Source organism: Lepisma saccharinum, chromosome 18 (genome assembly GCF_977018435.1).
Source record: "Lepisma saccharinum chromosome 18, izLepSacc3.1, whole genome shotgun sequence".
Classification (NCBI taxonomy): Eukaryota; Metazoa; Arthropoda; class Insecta; order Zygentoma; family Lepismatidae; genus Lepisma; species Lepisma saccharinum.
In genome coordinates, this window is record NC_139246.1 from 71,014,552 (window position 1) to 71,033,445 (window position 18,894).

Sequence of the window (18,894 nt, forward strand, 5' to 3'; positions counted from 1 at the left end):
ACATATCTGGATACATGGACCAACTATTGTTTTTGCCTAAATTAACTTTAATGTCGTTGCTTTCGAAAGTAACCTTCGATTGTCCAATTTTCCACACGACACTTCCGTTGGTTTGCATGCTCGGGAACAATCCGAACACCTCGACCTTTTCGAATTTCCTCCTATTTCCTGCCTATGGCTTGACGTCTTGGCGTTTGTCTAAGTTCCAGAGGAGTGTGAATGCTGGAGAGAGGCATCGGAGGAAAATCTTCATGATTTCTAGCGGCAAGAGGTACGAGTTTTGTGAACAGATCCTTGATCTGTTTCGTGACATTTTTAATTCCTTTGCCGAGACCGCTGATGTCTTCGATGATAGGTTGACCTTCGCGTTTGTTCTCTTCGTAGAATCCGCGATCCTCGGATTTCCGACCTTTGAAGCGTTCCACGAGGTACTCGCGCAGATTAAGATTGTTGTCTTCGATTTCTCGTTTCGTCATCACGTTATTTATATACGTCATGTGACGTTCCAACGTTTGAAAAGTATTTGATTTTGTTTCTGTATTTTCCGTCGTTGGGTTTCCTCGTCATGTTGATCGTCACGAATTCGAAATAGTCACTGTTGTAGCAAGAAGAACAGTATTCCGAAAATTGACTCTTGTTTATGTCTCCGGGTACATAGTCATCATACGCGTGCTTGAGGATTGTGTGATCTTGACGAAACAAACAAGTGAAATTAGTGTTGTCGCGTAGTAACTGTTTTGGAATTTTTAAAAATGTTTGAGCTAGGTAAAAGCAATCCATTCCTTTGGGACAACCTTGAGTGAAAAATTTGCGAGTTGCATTCTTGTTTTCCAGGATGACGTCGTCGAACACCACGACAGAATTTTCGTGACAATCGCCGAGTGGTTTTATTTCCGAAGTGAACGTTGCAATGTCCAGTCCATCCTACAGTTTCATCAGTTGTTGGTATTTCGTTTCCTTCCAACTTTTTGAGAACACGTACAAATGCCTGTTCTTCCAATCTAAACAATTCGGCGCGAGGAAAAAAATTGTCCACCATCAACGTGGTTTTCGCAAAATCGGAAGGACCTAGTATTAGACAACAGATGCTGTCGGGAAGCAACTCGCCGTTCTTTTTAGTTTGACTTTTCGAATCGGGTAGACGCTTCAAACATTCCACGTACTCAAAAGATCACTTCCTTCGCTTTGATCCAACTCTCTTCCGGAAAACCCAGCCATTTGACACACAGTTTGATATCTTTCGTACGCAATACTTTCTCGATGAGGTACGTGTCAGCGTGTTTCGTTTTAGAGAGTTCCTCTTGGTAAAACTTTCCCTTCGCCGCTATTATACTTTATTATATAAGTGTGTCGATTTCCGGGTAAAACTGGAACCACTGCAAATAGTTCCGTGCTCTAATTTCTGGTGAATTCTTTCTCGAAGGTCCGTTTGAATTTGCTGATCCTCATCTGGTCTCCAACTATAAATTTTCATTTCTTGGTCGTGGGATTGTGTTTTGGACAATAAACAGTAGAAATTAATCGCTGTTCGTTGGATTGTTTAACTTCCGCTGGTTTCATGTGTATCGTACTGTGAACGGTATGAATGTAATCGTCAACGATATCGGCAGGATGTCGACCCACTTGTAATTTCCCTAAAGCGTGAATCCTTCCCACATGTGCGTTTTCAAGGTTCGATTAAATCTTTCAACGGCACAGCCCATGCGAATTTTGAAAACGTGTCTATGACGGTGAGGAGGTATTTCCGACCTTGTTCAATATATGTGTATTATTCAAATTTCCGCTGCTCATTTCGACAAGGTCCTCCTGCCAAAGGTCGTCAATACCCTTTGTTACTACAGTAGTTGCGGCTTGCAGGTTTGTGCAACACTTCAACTATTGCTTGCCTACACATTGAGATTTTCTCTTCAAGAGAATAACTAACGTAATGGAATTCATAGAAGCTGGTACCTCACTTGTGTTTTGAATGATAAGTTTATCACGTGCACTCACGTCAAACACAGTAAAATCTTCGTCTTGGTGTATTTCATATATGTTGTGTGTTTCATTCCAATGTGCCCAAGCAATGTTTCCTGCTTTCTGAACACCACAATTCGATATTAAAGTCATGGTGGGAACTCTTGCTTTTCTGCCGTGAGAACAATACGAAAATTGGTGTATCTGTTTAGTGCCATCGATGAGAAACTTGTAATACCGATTATAAGGATGAAACATGTTCAGTTTGTTACCTTCAACGAACGTGGAAATTGTCTGCTGATTTGGTTCGCTGTTGATTTCAATAGCATCCAGAGAATGCAGTGTAGAAAATTTAGTATCGACACTAAAGAGGTTACTGTAAAGCTGTTCCAGTGTATTTTGTATATGCAACAAATGTTCGACGATGGTATACGTTACGAAAGAAAACGACGGTTTAATTTTTACTTCGACGTTCAACTGTGTTCGTAGTTCAGTTTTTGCAACTTGGCACCGAAAGCGGCCAGCATCGATTCCTTAGTGGCGGCATTGGTTTCTAGAACGCCAACCCGTTCCCTGACACAGATGACAATCTGCTGAAGATTTTCCAGTAGATGCAATATGGAATTTTACTCGTTAAGATCGTTTATGATCCTTCTCCTGTCGGTGAACTGAGCGTGGAGATCGTTCATACTCTGCGATGTCGGCAACGTGGACACCATGTCTCGAAGCGAAGCAATTTCATTTCGAATGTGTTCCGTGTTCGTCCCTTTACTTACTAATCGTTTCAGTATTCACGAAATGCTCCTTTTAACAGCGTGAAGTTCTTTCGATGTGGGAAGATTGCCTACCGTGTTTGCGAGTGCTGTCAAATAAATTTTATATTTTCCACGTCGGTAGATTCGGACAACGTGGACACCGCCTTTTTCAATTCTTCCAATTATTAGTTCGAAGGGACGCTCGTCTGCAAAGTTTCGAGATCACGCTGTATATTGTCCAGTACGTGATGAAAATGATTGATATTTGATTCGACGTTCAAATTTTCTAAATAATCGATCTTTTGCTGAACCGTGGTTAAAGTGTCTTGAATGCATGTCAACGTGCTTGCTTGAGCTTGAATATTTTTAATCTCTTCGTTGATCAAATCGAAAGACGCCTGGAGCGTAGCGATCGTAGTTTGAATGTGTTCGAAATCTTGATACGCTTTCAATTGAATCTTGATGTTCGCTATGCTCTTGCTGATCACTTGCAATTCTTCGGAGGAATTTAACTTCGTGATGGTGTCCTCCAAAATCTGCAATTTATTTTTAATTTCTTCGAGCGTCTTGTGAATTTCTTCCTCTTGGATCGCGGAAAATTCCTTGCGTAATTTAGAGATGGCATCGTGTGAGTGTTCTGCATCGAACGAGTTTTGAAGTTCGGATAATTTTTTTCAAGTTGGAAGTTCGCTCTTCGATTTCAAGTTTTAATTGTTCCAAATCTTTAGTTTGAAACTGTTGCAATTTAGTTAAATCGTTCTGAAGCGAATACACGCTCAACTGTATATTTTGAACGTTATCAAATGAAGGCACGTCAACGTAATTTTTCAACAGAGATTTCATTTCGGAATCGATTTTGAGAATGAGATTCAAACATAGTGACTGAAGACTGGCAGACTGGCAGTCTTCAGTCAGGCAGTCTTCAGTCTTCCGACTGCAGACTAGTGTTGAGTGTATTTTTCAAAGCTACCAGGTTGCTTCTCAACTTTTTAACTCGAATGTTCAGCATGAGAAGTTCGTCCGCATGGTCCACTCGCTTCGTGCGTCAGAAAATGTCGTTAGGTATTTTATGGTTTATTTATTATCGCGTACGTGATTGTCAATTCCACGAAGAGAGGAATGAGTTTGTCGTAATTTCCCAAAAGTTCAACTTAAAAATAATCTCGTACAGAAACATCGTACGTGGTTGCGGAATGCATCTTGCCGTGTTTATTGCGTAAATGTTGTTGCCGGAAGAAAACTTGATTTCACCTACGTTCTACGGATTCATGGTGATCTGAAGTTTCCCGTCGATCGTAAATTTGAGGAAATTGAGGTTGTTGTTGAAGACGTAAAATGTCTTGGCGACTTCCTTGTCGTATTTCGTCCAAATGCTGTTCAGGTGAATGATCAACAGACCGTTGAGTTTGGAAAACATGGAAGGAAAAAATTGATTATTTGGTATGATGGTGTAGTTTCCATGATGATCTGTCTTTTGAAACCAAACATATTAATTGGCACGATGGTTATTTTATGTGAAGTGTGTGGTGGTGTGAAGAAGAATGTGCATTTTTGTTAATGCATTGAGTGCAATTCTTTCTACTTTTCAAACGATGATGTCCCCATGGGAGAGTGTGAATACCACAAGATAAGATGCGTCTTTTATCGACGTGAGGATCAAATGCTACTTTGCGCATTTTTTTGGGTGTGAGTACGTGATCCACACTTTGCATTATTTCTTCGGATCGTAGCATTATCGACTTTGAGTAAAGTCAATCAATATAATCTTGAAATAAAAGTTTGATCTCCACCGTATTTTTACCAACTCATCTAGCTTTCTTTGTGAAGCTACTCTCTCTTCTTATCGCGTACATTTTTGAACGCTGCCCAGCAAGCTCAACAATAATATCACCATTGCATAACTAACTAACTAACTAACTCTCTAGCCTTCTGAAACCCGAAGGTTCATGGCTGCAGCAACACAGGCCTTCCATCTATCCCTATCTTGAGCAAGATGTATATACTCTTTTCCATCCCTAAAGATTTTCTTTAGGTCCATCTCAACGTTGTCCCTCCATCATCGTCTTGGAATTCCTACATGTCTCTCACCATCTGGTTTCCCAACAAGAATCCTGTAAACTCCTCTTTCCTCTCCCATTCGTGCCACATGCCCTGCCCACATAAGTCTTCTTGATTTAATTATTCTAATAATATCTGGACATGAGTACAAATTATGTAGTTCTAAATTATGTAGCCTTCTCCACTCACCTGTCTCCTCATCCCTTTTAGGTCCAAGTATTATTCCTAAGGATCTTATTTTCAAATACTCTCAATTTATGTTCCTCTTTCAATGTAAGGGACCAAGTTTCACACACATATAATACTACAGGCAAAATTACTGTTTTGTATATTTTAACATTTAGTTTCTTAGATATTAAACGAGAAGACAAAAGTTTATGAAGAGAGATGTAACATGCATTTCCTGAATTAAGCCTACTTTTATTTCCTCTTTAAGATAATTTTCATTTGTTAATATTACTCCTAAGTATTTGAATTTGAAAACTAGTTCAAACGAGTTGTTATCAATAATTAGATTTTGATTATTACCTAAAACTTGTTTTCGGCCTGTAAGCATATATTTAGTTTTCTCTTTGTTAACTTCCAAACCTATCTCTTCAGCAGTTTTGAAAAATATTTTAGCATTATTCTTAATTGTATTCACATCATCTCCCAGTAAGTCTACATTATCTGCATATGCTAACAACTGAGTCACACCATTTAATTTTAGTCCTTCTTTAGTTTCTCTTACCTTCCTTACAGCATATTCTAAGGCAAAATTAAAGAGGAATGGAGATAATGCATCTCGTTGTTTTAACCCATCATGAATTGTAAATTTGTCAGACATATTATTACCCACACGAATTTTACTTTCTGTTTCACTGGTGCATATTTTTATCATACTAACAAGCTTCTTAGGTATTCCAAACTCTACTAATACATTATATAATTTATCTCTTTTGACCAATCATATGCTTTTTTCAAATCAATGAATAGCTGATGGACATTTTGATTATATTCCCACTTTTTTCAAGTGTCAATCTGATGTGAAAAATTTGATCCGTAGTTGATCGGTTACGTTTAAATCCACATTGATAATCACCTATAATTTCATTAGCACATTGGGTTAGTCTTGTTAAAATAATGTTAGGCAATATTTTGTATGTTGCTGAGAGTAGAGAAATTCCACGGTAATTACTGCAGTTCATTTTATCACCTTTTTTAAACACAGGAACAATTATGGATTCTTTCCACTGTTGAGGGATTTCTTCTTTATTCCAAATTAAACAAATTAATATATGAATTTGACATATTAATGAATTTCCACCATATTTAATTAACTCAGCTGGTATTAAATCAATGCAAGGTGCCTTGTTATTCTTTAGCCTTTTAATAGCATCTTTAACTTCAGTCAAGTTAGGTTCTGGAACTAAAGGTTCTGCTGTGTGTACTTCATTTACTTCTCATTTATCTCCTACATGGACATTTAAAAGGTCATTAAAGTAGTTCTTCCATATATTTAGAATATCGCTTGGGTCAGCTAGAAAATCACCGTCTTTATCTTTTATCAAGTTTACTTTAGGTTGCCACCCCTTTCTAAATTCATTTACACCTTTATATGAATCTCTGATATTTTTATTTTTGCTGTTTGTTTCAATTTCTTTAATTTTGCTTTTCAAGTAATCTCTTTTTTCACTTCTAAACGTGCTGTTAACTTCTCGCTTTATTCTATTATAATTGCTTAGATTTGTATCACCCCAGTTATTTAACCACCTAAGTCTAGCCTGATTTCTTATTTCTATTAGATTATGACATTCATTATCAAACAATGGGCTACTTTTTCTTGGTTTATGGTATCCTATACTTTCTTTAGCTGCTGATTCTATTGCATTACGTATGTCATTTCACATATATCACCATTGCATTCATATTTTAATTTGACGAGAACCGTCTTGTTGTGGGAAGAAATTCCAAATCTGTTGGGTGGAGGATATGCAGTTATAAGAAAATAATCTAACATGAGAGGGTGTTTCAGGTTTTCCTATAAGTTCGGTGATTGTATGGAATAAATAAAACTATCCGTGCCTGTGTACAATTGTGATATATTTTCATTGTACAATGGTTTCATTAAGTTTGTAACGTTCAAATTAGCAAGTTGCTTTTATTTTACAGTTGTGACTGGGATTAATCGTTATTCTACTACCTCAAAGGCCGTGGTCGGTTTTAGCACCTTGTGGAAGTTTCAAAATCAATTGGGTGGAGGTTATTGTCGCGTTTTTGACGGCACCTCAAAGTTGTTTGTGAACTTCGCTATCCTTAACTCCAATCGGGGACAAACACAAGAATATTGGCGTTTACAAGCTGATTCCGAAAATAAAGGAATGCAGTACAGGCACCAATTTAAAAAATGAGTTATAGGCTACAATAAGGCTTATGTCTTTCTAGATTTGCTTATATTCACCAATAAATACAATTGTTTCTAGCTAGAAATGCCTCTTTTACTATTCATTTTCTATCATCTAAGCACGTAGTGATTAAGGAAAAATTCAGCATAAATGAAGTCAAACGCAGATGTCCAATTTTTTAACAATTCAACAATGTTATTTATTCCACATTAAAGGTTAACAACAAGGTGAACATAATCTTTTTATAATTACCACAACAAGATTACGTCAAGAGAAACATTAACAACGTTTTTCATAACATTTAGGTTAATATTTGCAAATTTAAATCGAACAACAACTTACGTCCTTCTTGACGCTGCCTAGGTACAACCTGTTTGAAAAATAATTTTACCGCATTTATCAGTATGCTTATATTTTGTAGTTCATGTAGTCTTAATCAATCATTCAACAAAAGAGGTTCGAAAACTTGGAAATCAGCTAAATTGAGAAATCTACAATTTGTTAACTTACTTTCCAATCCAGGCTTCAACCATTTTTTTAGTGATATAGACTAAATCAAAATGATTTTACTATTTTAAATTACCGTCGTTATTGTGATTACAGATTCATAGACTGTAAAAAGCCCATAAGAAATATGCGGCAAATTTACATAAACCCTTTTATTCTTTTTTGTAGAAGAGGCCCTAGATGCTCATTCGGAATTAAGTAATTGAATTACTTCGCACAATTTGCCAGTAAATTGACGGAATCAAAAAGTTGGGAAAGGGGGGAATCGTGTTGTTGAAAGACTTCGTCGCCATTACTTTATTATTATTTATTATTATTAAAGTAGGGTTACAATTAAGCTTACATTTCTTTACATTGATTCCGAACTACAAAAACAGCTTTTTGCCCTACATGAATTAATATACAGTTATGCTATTTGTTTATAAGTATATATAAAATGGAATATTATAAATTTATATAATTGAAAAACAAAAGAAATAGACTAAAATAAACATTTTTTGCAGCTATGTTTTATGAAGGAGGCAATGAGGTAGAATAGGCACAGTGTCAGTATTCATAGATTAATGTCCTAATCTGTTGTTTAAATTTAGCCAAATTTCTCTCCTTTCTGCAATTTACAGGCAGTTTGTTCCATGCTTTACTTGCCAGAGATGACAGGGATTTTGATCCGTATCTTGCCTTGTTACATTTTGGTACTCGGATACTGTTGGTGTTGTTGGATCGCAGATTGGGATAATGTATGTTACTAGATATAATTTCTTTGTCCTTTAATAAGGGGTGGTGTTTGTTAATTGCCTGGTGAATTTTTAGTAGAAATGCATATTTTCGTCTGGATTTCAGCGTGCAGCGTGGGTAATTAATTGGAGTTCTTCTCTGGTTGCACGTGAGGTCGTGTGCGCTGTATTTCTTATGCTACGAATAGCCCAAATTTGCATTTTCTCTGGTTTCGTGGTGTTATTTCTATTAATCCCATAAAGTACAAAGGAACAGTATTCGAGTCTAATAAATGCTTTGTAGAACGCTAGTAGTGTAGTGTCCCCGGTTCACAGCCCGAAAATGGCGCTCGGTGGCGCTCGCAGTGTTACCAACTCCTCACTTGAAAAAATCACCAAGGTTTTTGTTTTTGGGTCTAACCTAACCTCAAGCAAGGAGCTGGCAATACTGCTTGAGGCTTTTCTCGCAGTGTGGCCAACTCCTCACTCGAAAAAATCACCAAGGTTTGTTTTTGGGTCTAACCTAACCTCAAGCAAGGAGCTGGCAATATTGCTTGAGGCTTGTCTTGCAGCGTAGCCAACATCTTATTTGAAAAATCACTATGGTTTTTATTTGGTCTAACCTAACCTAAAGCAAGGAGCTGGCAACGCTGCTTGAGGCTTGCCTTGCAGCGTAGCCAACATCTTATTTGAAAAGTCACCAAGGTTTTTGTTTTTTGGGTCTAATCTAACCTAAAGCAAGGAGCTGGCAACACTGCTTGAGGCTTTACAGTGCATAAAGCAATTTGCCAACCTACTGGTACTTTTGCCATAGCTTTTTACAAAAAAAAAAAAGAGAGAAGAGAGAGAGGGAAGAGTTAAACAACCGATAGTGTTGCTAATATTTACCTACAGCTTTTTTTACATGGCAAGGGCTTAGCCAAATTTATATACTGGCGTAACATACACTGGGCAAGAGAGCCGGCAACAAATATATACTGCCGTAAAAGAGAGAGAGGGATGGATGGATGGTAGCACAGTATGTGTGTGCGTGTGTGTGTGTATAATATGTAGCATTATTAACTAGAGTGTGTTGGCAACTCGCTTATAACTAAAAAAATAGAGATGCCAATGTTGCTGTAAGATAAAGAGAGAGACTAAGCTGGCAACAGTGGTGAGCGAATACGTATTATTTCCAAGTCCCGAGCGCCAATGTATATCATGATTTTTGCAAACCTCTCTCGCGGCAACGATGCGCCACACACACACGTACGTACTTCTCTTTATTTCTGTATTTTCATCTACTGAAGTGACTGAAGGGCAAGCTGAAAATCTGTAGTCAACTCAACCATGTAAAAACTTTGGGTGGGTGACTGCGGGAAGCCATCAATCACAGCCTATCTACAATTTTCATCGACTGTTGGGGGTGACTGACAGGATAAGCTGAAAATCTGTGGTCAACTCAACTGTGTTGTGTGGAAACTTGGGCGGGTAACTATGGGAAACCATCAATCACACAACAGGAAGCTGTCAATCGCCTGGGGTGTGACTGCAGGAAGCTGTCCATCGAGTTGATGGTATCATTACTCGACAAAAATCAAGATTATTTGTTACTGCCGGAAACTGTGCAAATTCTCAGCTTTTGCGACGGCTATGTGATTGACAGCTTCCTGCAGTCGCACCCAGGCTGTGCGATAAACTCAACGATATTTTTTTCCTGGATTGCACTAAAGGGCACACAAGATTCAAATCTACTGGGTGACTACAGGAAGCAATCACTCACACAGCTGTCATAAATTCTGCACGAAACAAGTTCTACTTGTTTCCGGTAGAATACAGCTGGGCGTCAACGATATTTTTTCTAGGAAAGGGCGTTCACGCATAGCTCGAACCAACCTTGAAAGTTTAGCTGCCGGCAGGTATAAGTTTCTATTAGAAACCTCGCGCACATCAGTTGCAGTCGAGTATTGCTACTAGATAGTCGTATAAAAGTGTTTGCTATATCAAGTGGAATATCAAGTGTAATAGAAACCGAATTAGTTTGGTCTGTCAGGTGAGTACCATATCAGCATAAGTTATATACACACAAGTAGCTTGACCAGCTATAAAACTAAAATTTACGCAATTATACTACTGTTTCGTGTGTGTTAAATTGCTAGCAGCTTTTTGTAGGTAAGTTTTGTTTTTTTTTTATTATTTTTTACATGTGTGTGTGTTAATAATAATTGCAAGTGGTGTCAGTGAACAGAAAGTGTTGTCTTCATTAAACAACGAAATTATGCTAAACAAAAAATATGAGCATATATAACATACGCTTAAAAAAAACTATTCTTCATTACGAATAACATAACTGTTAGTTATGATCATGTTAGTTTACTTATAGTGGATAGTATTGACGCGTGTACACTGGGTTGGATTTGATGTTTTAAGTCTATTTTATGTACAGTAAGGTTAATCGGGACTGGACCTACAGTTTCAAAAACCACTTATACGGATATTAAACTTTCAATTACAAAACTATTACAGTACTATTCCAGAGGCTAGTGGAAGTACTGATAGATTTGATGTTTTAAGTCCACTTTATGCACGTAAGGTTAATCGGGACTGGACCTACAGTTTCAAAAACCACTTGTGCGGATATCAAACTTTCAATTACAAAACTATTACAGTACTATTGCAGAGGCTAGTGGAAGTACTGATAGATTTGATGTTTTAAGTCCATTTTATGCACGTAAGGTTAATCGGGACTGGACCTACAGTTTCAAAAACCACTTGTGCGGATATCAAACTTTCAATTACAAAACTATTACAGTACCATTGCAGAGGCTAGTGGAAGTACTGATAGATTTGATGTTTTAAGTCCACTTTATGCACGTAAGGTTAATCGGGACTGGACCTACAGTTTCAAAAACCACTTGTGCGGATATCAAACTTTCAATTACAAAACTATTACAGTACTATTGCAGAGGCTAGTGGAAGTACTGATAGATTTGATGTTTTAAGTTCATTTTATGCACGTAAGGTTAATCGGGACTGGACCTACAGTTTCAAAAACCACTTGTGCGGATATCGAACTTTTGATTACAATGCTACCACTACACCATTGCAAAAACTAATGGAAGTACATAGTTATTCGAATCTAATTTATTTAAAATATTTAGTTTTTTTTTTTATGCAGGCTTATTGATTTTTAAACCTAATGTTAAATAAAATCCGACAATTATATCCAAATATACTTATGGCTACAACGAGCATTCGCAAAAAATGGCTTGAGATTTTTTTTGCTACGTAAACAAAATGGTCGACATGCCAAATATGAACAGGCTATATAGATTTGAGAGATGGATAGGAAGAAATTAATTAAAATTTAATTTCATGATTACAACACGAACTTAATGATTAATTGATTTAGTTTATTTTAACTTCGCATTTTGTGCCTCTTAGCTAATTTGCGAAGATGGGGATGAGTGATGAAATTGATGAAAATGAATATTCACAAACAACCATACCTGACCGGGATTTGAACCCGAGACCCTTGGCGTTGTAGCGCGATGTGCTAACCACTCGGCCACGGGGTCGGGCAAGTACTGGTATATACATAAACCAAAGTTACATGGTTCTAGCCCCCATAGGAGTCGAGAAAATCAATGTCTTGGAAAACGTCTTAAGACAAATATCTTAATCTTTAAGAAAGTCGACTTCCGGTATCTCAAGATGTTACTTCCGGTCTGTCAAGAAAATTTTCTTAAGACAATTATCTTAAGACGTTTTCCAAGACATTGATTTTCTCGGCTCCTAATTGAGCTAGGATGATGATTTTAGGTTTGTTGGATAGGATTTGACGAAAACTATTCGACTAGCAAATAAAATCGATTCCACCCCCTCAAGTTTTGGAAATACAGACAATTTTTTTATTTTTTGAGAAACTTGATTTGCCGGCCTAGTTTTTACTCTAATTCGAAAATTTTAATGATATTTGATAAAAAATTGAAGGTACTCTGCAACCTATTGGAAACATAATGATTAGTGCTTACTGTTTTTGAGTTATTTTAAATTAAAATTTCAAGATATAATTTCTAAGTTGTTTTGTAACTCAAAAACTATAGGTCGTAGAAAACCTATTTTTGTTTTATCTACTATTGCCCGACAAATACTATAAACACAAATAATGTTTATTGTTTGATTTAAAAAATGGAGATCGAAAATAATTTTGTTTTCCAAAAAATAAAAAAATGTGCGTATAGAAAAAAATACGATTGTGTAATTTTTTATGATGTATGTTTGCATGTAAAAATAAGTATACCTGAAAGTTTTAGAATTTCAAAATAGCTATACTAATGGGCAATAAAATCTGAAGAAAATTCGTGTCTAGCAAAAATAAGCTAAATAGAATTACACATGCATACAATATTTATTGTATTTTTTCTATCTACAATCATATTTTTCTTATATATTTTTTTTTATTTTTTTTTATAGAGTTGATTAAAGCATATATTTGAGGAAGGCAACACCACACATATATAAATAAACATACCCCAAAAAAATGCGCTCCATGAAAAGTTGCCCTGTGTGCGAAAAAACTATATCAAGCGAACATTTTGCAAGACATTGTCGCACCTGCGCGCCAGGCAAGCATTTGGCTGCCACCGAATTATGTTCTGGATGCAATAAACACATCACAATTGCGTATGCCAAAAAACATAAGCTTACTTGTTTAAGCAAAAGTACATCTGGGGCTCAACCGTCGACCAGCTCAACCAAGAGGAAGGCAGAAGCAGCCTCCATCAATACACCACTCGCCAAACGCGTCAAGCCTGCGATAAAAGCAGACCAGTCTGCTTTCCAGCGTTCGTTAGAGGACTTTCCTTTTATTTCGGAGGGCTCATGCGACGTGCGTAGCTTTTTGGAGAACGTGCAAGCACAAATTATTTCCGTCCTCGGCGATGCGCTTGCAACGCACTCCACTAAATTCTACGCATCGCTATGTTGCTGGTACAAGAAGCCGTCTGATGAAATTTACAGCTTCTGCCACAACACCAAGGCGAAGACGTTGCATCTGGCGGATGTCGAAAACCTAGAGGTAATCTACAACAAGTTTGTCGAGGAGCTGCTGGCAAAGCAAGAGGAGCATGAAGCTAAGGGTTCGGGGGGTTCGCTGTGCGACGAGCCTCACGAACTGCGCGTCAAACTTTCCAAGTTTATGCCTCTCTCCGCCTCCAGCTATGTTCGCTTACCAGAAGCGATTGAGGATAAAAAGGCCATCCTGAATATTCAGAACAGTGACGCCAAGTGCTTCATATGGTGTGTGCTTGCAGCGTTACACCCTGTCCACTGGAAAAACCACCCATACCGAGTTAACCACTACATGCAGTACGAGTTGGAGCTGGAAGATGCGATGGCTGGGATTGACTACCCGGTGGAGGTCTCGGACATTCGCAAGTTCGAGGCCCGTACACGCAACCCTCGGTTGGCCATCAACGTTTATGGCCTCACCGACGAAAATGTGGTGTACCCCATCCGGGTGAGCGACGTAGACGATGACGGTGCGCAGGAAATTCATCTTCTGCTCATCAAGGATGAGACCCACCACCATTACACCCTCATCCGTTCCCTCTCTCGGCTTGTTTCGAGCCAGCTGAGCAGTGATAGTCACCACATAGAAGTTCGGTTCACAGCCCGAAAATGGCGCTCGGTGGCGCTCGCAGTGTTACCAACTCCTCACTTGAAAAAATCACCAAGGTTTTTGTTTTTGGGTCTAACCTAACCTCAAGCAAGGAGCTGGCAATACTGCTTGAGGCTTTTCTCGCAGTGTGGCCAACTCCTCACTCGAAAAAATCACCAAGGTTTGTTTTTGGGTCTAACCTAACCTCAAGCAAGGAGCTGGCAATATTGCTTGAGGCTTGTCTTGCAGCGTAGCCAACATCTTATTTGAAAAATCACTATGGTTTTTATTTGGTCTAACCTAACCTAAAGCAAGGAGCTGGCAACGCTGCTTGAGGCTTGCCTTGCAGCGTAGCCAACATCTTATTTGAAAAGTCACCAAGGTTTTTGTTTTTTGGGTCTAATCTAACCTAAAGCAAGGAGCTGGCAACACTGCTTGAGGCTTTACAGTGCATAAAGCAATTTGCCAACCTACTGGTACTTTTGCCATAGCTTTTTACAAAAAAAAAAAAGAGAGAAGAGAGAGAGGGAAGAGTTAAACAACCGATAGTGTTGCTAATATTTACCTACAGCTTTTTTTACATGGCAAGGGCTTAGCCAAATTTATATACTGGCGTAACATACACTGGGCAAGAGAGCCGGCAACAAATATATACTGCCGTAAAAGAGAGAGAGGGATGGATGGATGGTAGCACAGTATGTGTGTGCGTGTGTGTGTGTATAATATGTAGCATTATTAACTAGAGTGTGTTGGCAACTCGCTTATAACTAAAAAAATAGAGATGCCAATGTTGCTGTAAGATAAAGAGAGAGACTAAGCTGGCAACAGTGGTGAGCGAATACGTATTATTTCCAAGTCCCGAGCGCCAATGTATATCATGATTTTTGCAAACCTCTCTCGCGGCAACGATGCGCCACACACACACGTACGTACTTCTCTTTATTTCTGTATTTTCATCTACTGAAGTGACTGAAGGGCAAGCTGAAAATCTGTAGTCAACTCAACCATGTAAAAACTTTGGGTGGGTGACTGCGGGAAGCCATCAATCACAGCCTATCTACAATTTTCATCGACTGTTGGGGGTGACTGACAGGATAAGCTGAAAATCTGTGGTCAACTCAACTGTGTTGTGTGGAAACTTGGGCGGGTAACTATGGGAAACCATCAATCACACAACAGGAAGCTGTCAATCGCCTGGGGTGTGACTGCAGGAAGCTGTCCATCGAGTTGATGGTATCATTACTCGACAAAAATCAAGATTATTTGTTACTGCCGGAAACTGTGCAAATTCTCAGCTTTTGCGACGGCTATGTGATTGACAGCTTCCTGCAGTCGCACCCAGGCTGTGCGATAAACTCAACGATATTTTTTTCCTGGATTGCACTAAAGGGCACACAAGATTCAAATCTACTGGGTGACTACAGGAAGCAATCACTCACACAGCTGTCATAAATTCTGCACGAAACAAGTTCTACTTGTTTCCGGTAGAATACAGCTGGGCGTCAACGATATTTTTTCTAGGAAAGGGCGTTCACGCATAGCTCGAACCAACCTTGAAAGTTTAGCTGCCGGCAGGTATAAGTTTCTATTAGAAACCTCGCGCACATCAGTTGCAGTCGAGTATTGCTACTAGATAGTCGTATAAAAGTGTTTGCTATATCAAGTGGAATATCAAGTGTAATAGAAACCGAATTAGTTTGGTCTGTCAGGTGAGTACCATATCAGCATAAGTTATATACACACAAGTAGCTTGACCAGCTATAAAACTAAAATTTACGCAATTATACTACTGTTTCGTGTGTGTTAAATTGCTAGCAGCTTTTTGTAGGTAAGTTTTGTTTTTTTTTTATTATTTTTTACATGTGTGTGTGTTAATAATAATTGCAAGTGGTGTCAGTGAACAGAAAGTGTTGTCTTCATTAAACAACGAAATTATGCTAAACAAAAAATATGAGCATATATAACATACGCTTAAAAAAAACTATTCTTCATTACGAATAACATAACTGTTAGTTATGATCATGTTAGTTTACTTATAGTGGATAGTATTGACGCGTGTACACTGGGTTGGATTTGATGTTTTAAGTCTATTTTATGTACAGTAAGGTTAATCGGGACTGGACCTACAGTTTCAAAAACCACTTATACGGATATTAAACTTTCAATTACAAAACTATTACAGTACTATTCCAGAGGCTAGTGGAAGTACTGATAGATTTGATGTTTTAAGTCCACTTTATGCACGTAAGGTTAATCGGGACTGGACCTACAGTTTCAAAAACCACTTGTGCGGATATCAAACTTTCAATTACAAAACTATTACAGTACTATTGCAGAGGCTAGTGGAAGTACTGATAGATTTGATGTTTTAAGTCCATTTTATGCACGTAAGGTTAATCGGGACTGGACCTACAGTTTCAAAAACCACTTGTGCGGATATCAAACTTTCAATTACAAAACTATTACAGTACCATTGCAGAGGCTAGTGGAAGTACTGATAGATTTGATGTTTTAAGTCCACTTTATGCACGTAAGGTTAATCGGGACTGGACCTACAGTTTCAAAAACCACTTGTGCGGATATCAAACTTTCAATTACAAAACTATTACAGTACTATTGCAGAGGCTAGTGGAAGTACTGATAGATTTGATGTTTTAAGTTCATTTTATGCACGTAAGGTTAATCGGGACTGGACCTACAGTTTCAAAAACCACTTGTGCGGATATCGAACTTTTGATTACAATGCTACCACTACACCATTGCAAAAACTAATGGAAGTACATAGTTATTCGAATCTAATTTATTTAAAATATTTAGTTTTTTTTTTTATGCAGGCTTATTGATTTTTAAACCTAATGTTAAATAAAATCCGACAATTATATCCAAATATACTTATGGCTACAACGAGCATTCGCAAAAAATGGCTTGAGATTTTTTTTGCTACGTAAACAAAATGGTCGACATGCCAAATATGAACAGGCTATATAGATTTGAGAGATGGATAGGAAGAAATTAATTAAAATTTAATTTCATGATTACAACACGAACTTAATGATTAATTGATTTAGTTTATTTTAACTTCGCATTTTGTGCCTCTTAGCTAATTTGCGAAGATGGGGATGAGTGATGAAATTGATGAAAATGAATATTCACAAACAACCATACCTGACCGGGATTTGAACCCGAGACCCTTGGCGTTGTAGCGCGATGTGCTAACCACTCGGCCACGGGGTCGGGCAAGTACTGGTATATACATAAACCAAAGTTACATGGTTCTAGCCCCCATAGGAGTCGAGAAAATCAATGTCTTGGAAAACGTCTTAAGACAAATATCTTAATCTTTAAGAAAGTCGACTTCCGGTATCTCAAGATGTTACTTCCGGTCTGTCAAGAAAATTTTCTTAAGACAATTATCTTAAGACGTTTTCCAAGACATTGATTTTCTCGGCTCCTAATTGAGCTAGGATGATGATTTTAGGTTTGTTGGATAGGATTTGACGAAAACTATTCGACTAGCAAATAAAATCGATTCCACCCCCTCAAGTTTTGGAAATACAGACAATTTTTTTATTTTTTGAGAAACTTGATTTGCCGGCCTAGTTTTTACTCTAATTCGAAAATTTTAATGATATTTGATAAAAAATTGAAGGTACTCTGCAACCTATTGGAAACATAATGATTAGTGCTTACTGTTTTTGAGTTATTTTAAATTAAAATTTCAAGATATAATTTCTAAGTTGTTTTGTAACTCAAAAACTATAGGTCGTAGAAAACCTATTTTTGTTTTATCTACTATTGCCCGACAAATACTATAAACACAAATAATGTTTATTGTTTGATTTAAAAAATGGAGATCGAAAATAATTTTGTTTTCCAAAAAATAAAAAAATGTGCGTATAGAAAAAAATACGATTGTGTAATTTTTTATGATGTATGTTTGCATGTAAAAATAAGTATACCTGAAAGTTTTAGAATTTCAAAATAGCTATACTAATGGGCAATAAAATCTGAAGAAAATTCGTGTCTAGCAAAAATAAGCTAAATAGAATTACACATGCATACAATATTTATTGTATTTTTTCTATCTACAATCATATTTTTCTTATATATTTTTTTTTATTTTTTTTTATAGAGTTGATTAAAGCATATATTTGAGGAAGGCAACACCACACATATATAAATAAACATACCCCAAAAAAATGCGCTCCATGAAAAGTTGCCCTGTGTGCGAAAAAACTATATCAAGCGAACATTTTGCAAGACATTGTCGCACCTGCGCGCCAGGCAAGCATTTGGCTGCCACCGAATTATGTTCTGGATGCAATAAACACATCACAATTGCGTATGCCAAAAAACATAAGCTTACTTGTTTAAGCAAAAGTACATCTGGGGCTCAACCGTCGACCAGCTCAACCAAGAGGAAGGCAGAAGCAGCCTCCATCAATACACCACTCGCCAAACGCGTCAAGCCTGCGATAAAAGCAGACCAGTCTGCTTTCCAGCGTTCGTTAGAGGACTTTCCTTTTATTTCGGAGGGCTCATGCGACGTGCGTAGCTTTTTGGAGAACGTGCAAGCACAAATTATTTCCGTCCTCGGCGATGCGCTTGCAACGCACTCCACTAAATTCTACGCATCGCTATGTTGCTGGTACAAGAAGCCGTCTGATGAAATTTACAGCTTCTGCCACAACACCAAGGCGAAGACGTTGCATCTGGCGGATGTCGAAAACCTAGAGGTAATCTACAACAAGTTTGTCGAGGAGCTGCTGGCAAAGCAAGAGGAGCATGAAGCTAAGGGTTCGGGGGGTTCGCTGTGCGACGAGCCTCACGAACTGCGCGTCAAACTTTCCAAGTTTATGCCTCTCTCCGCCTCCAGCTAT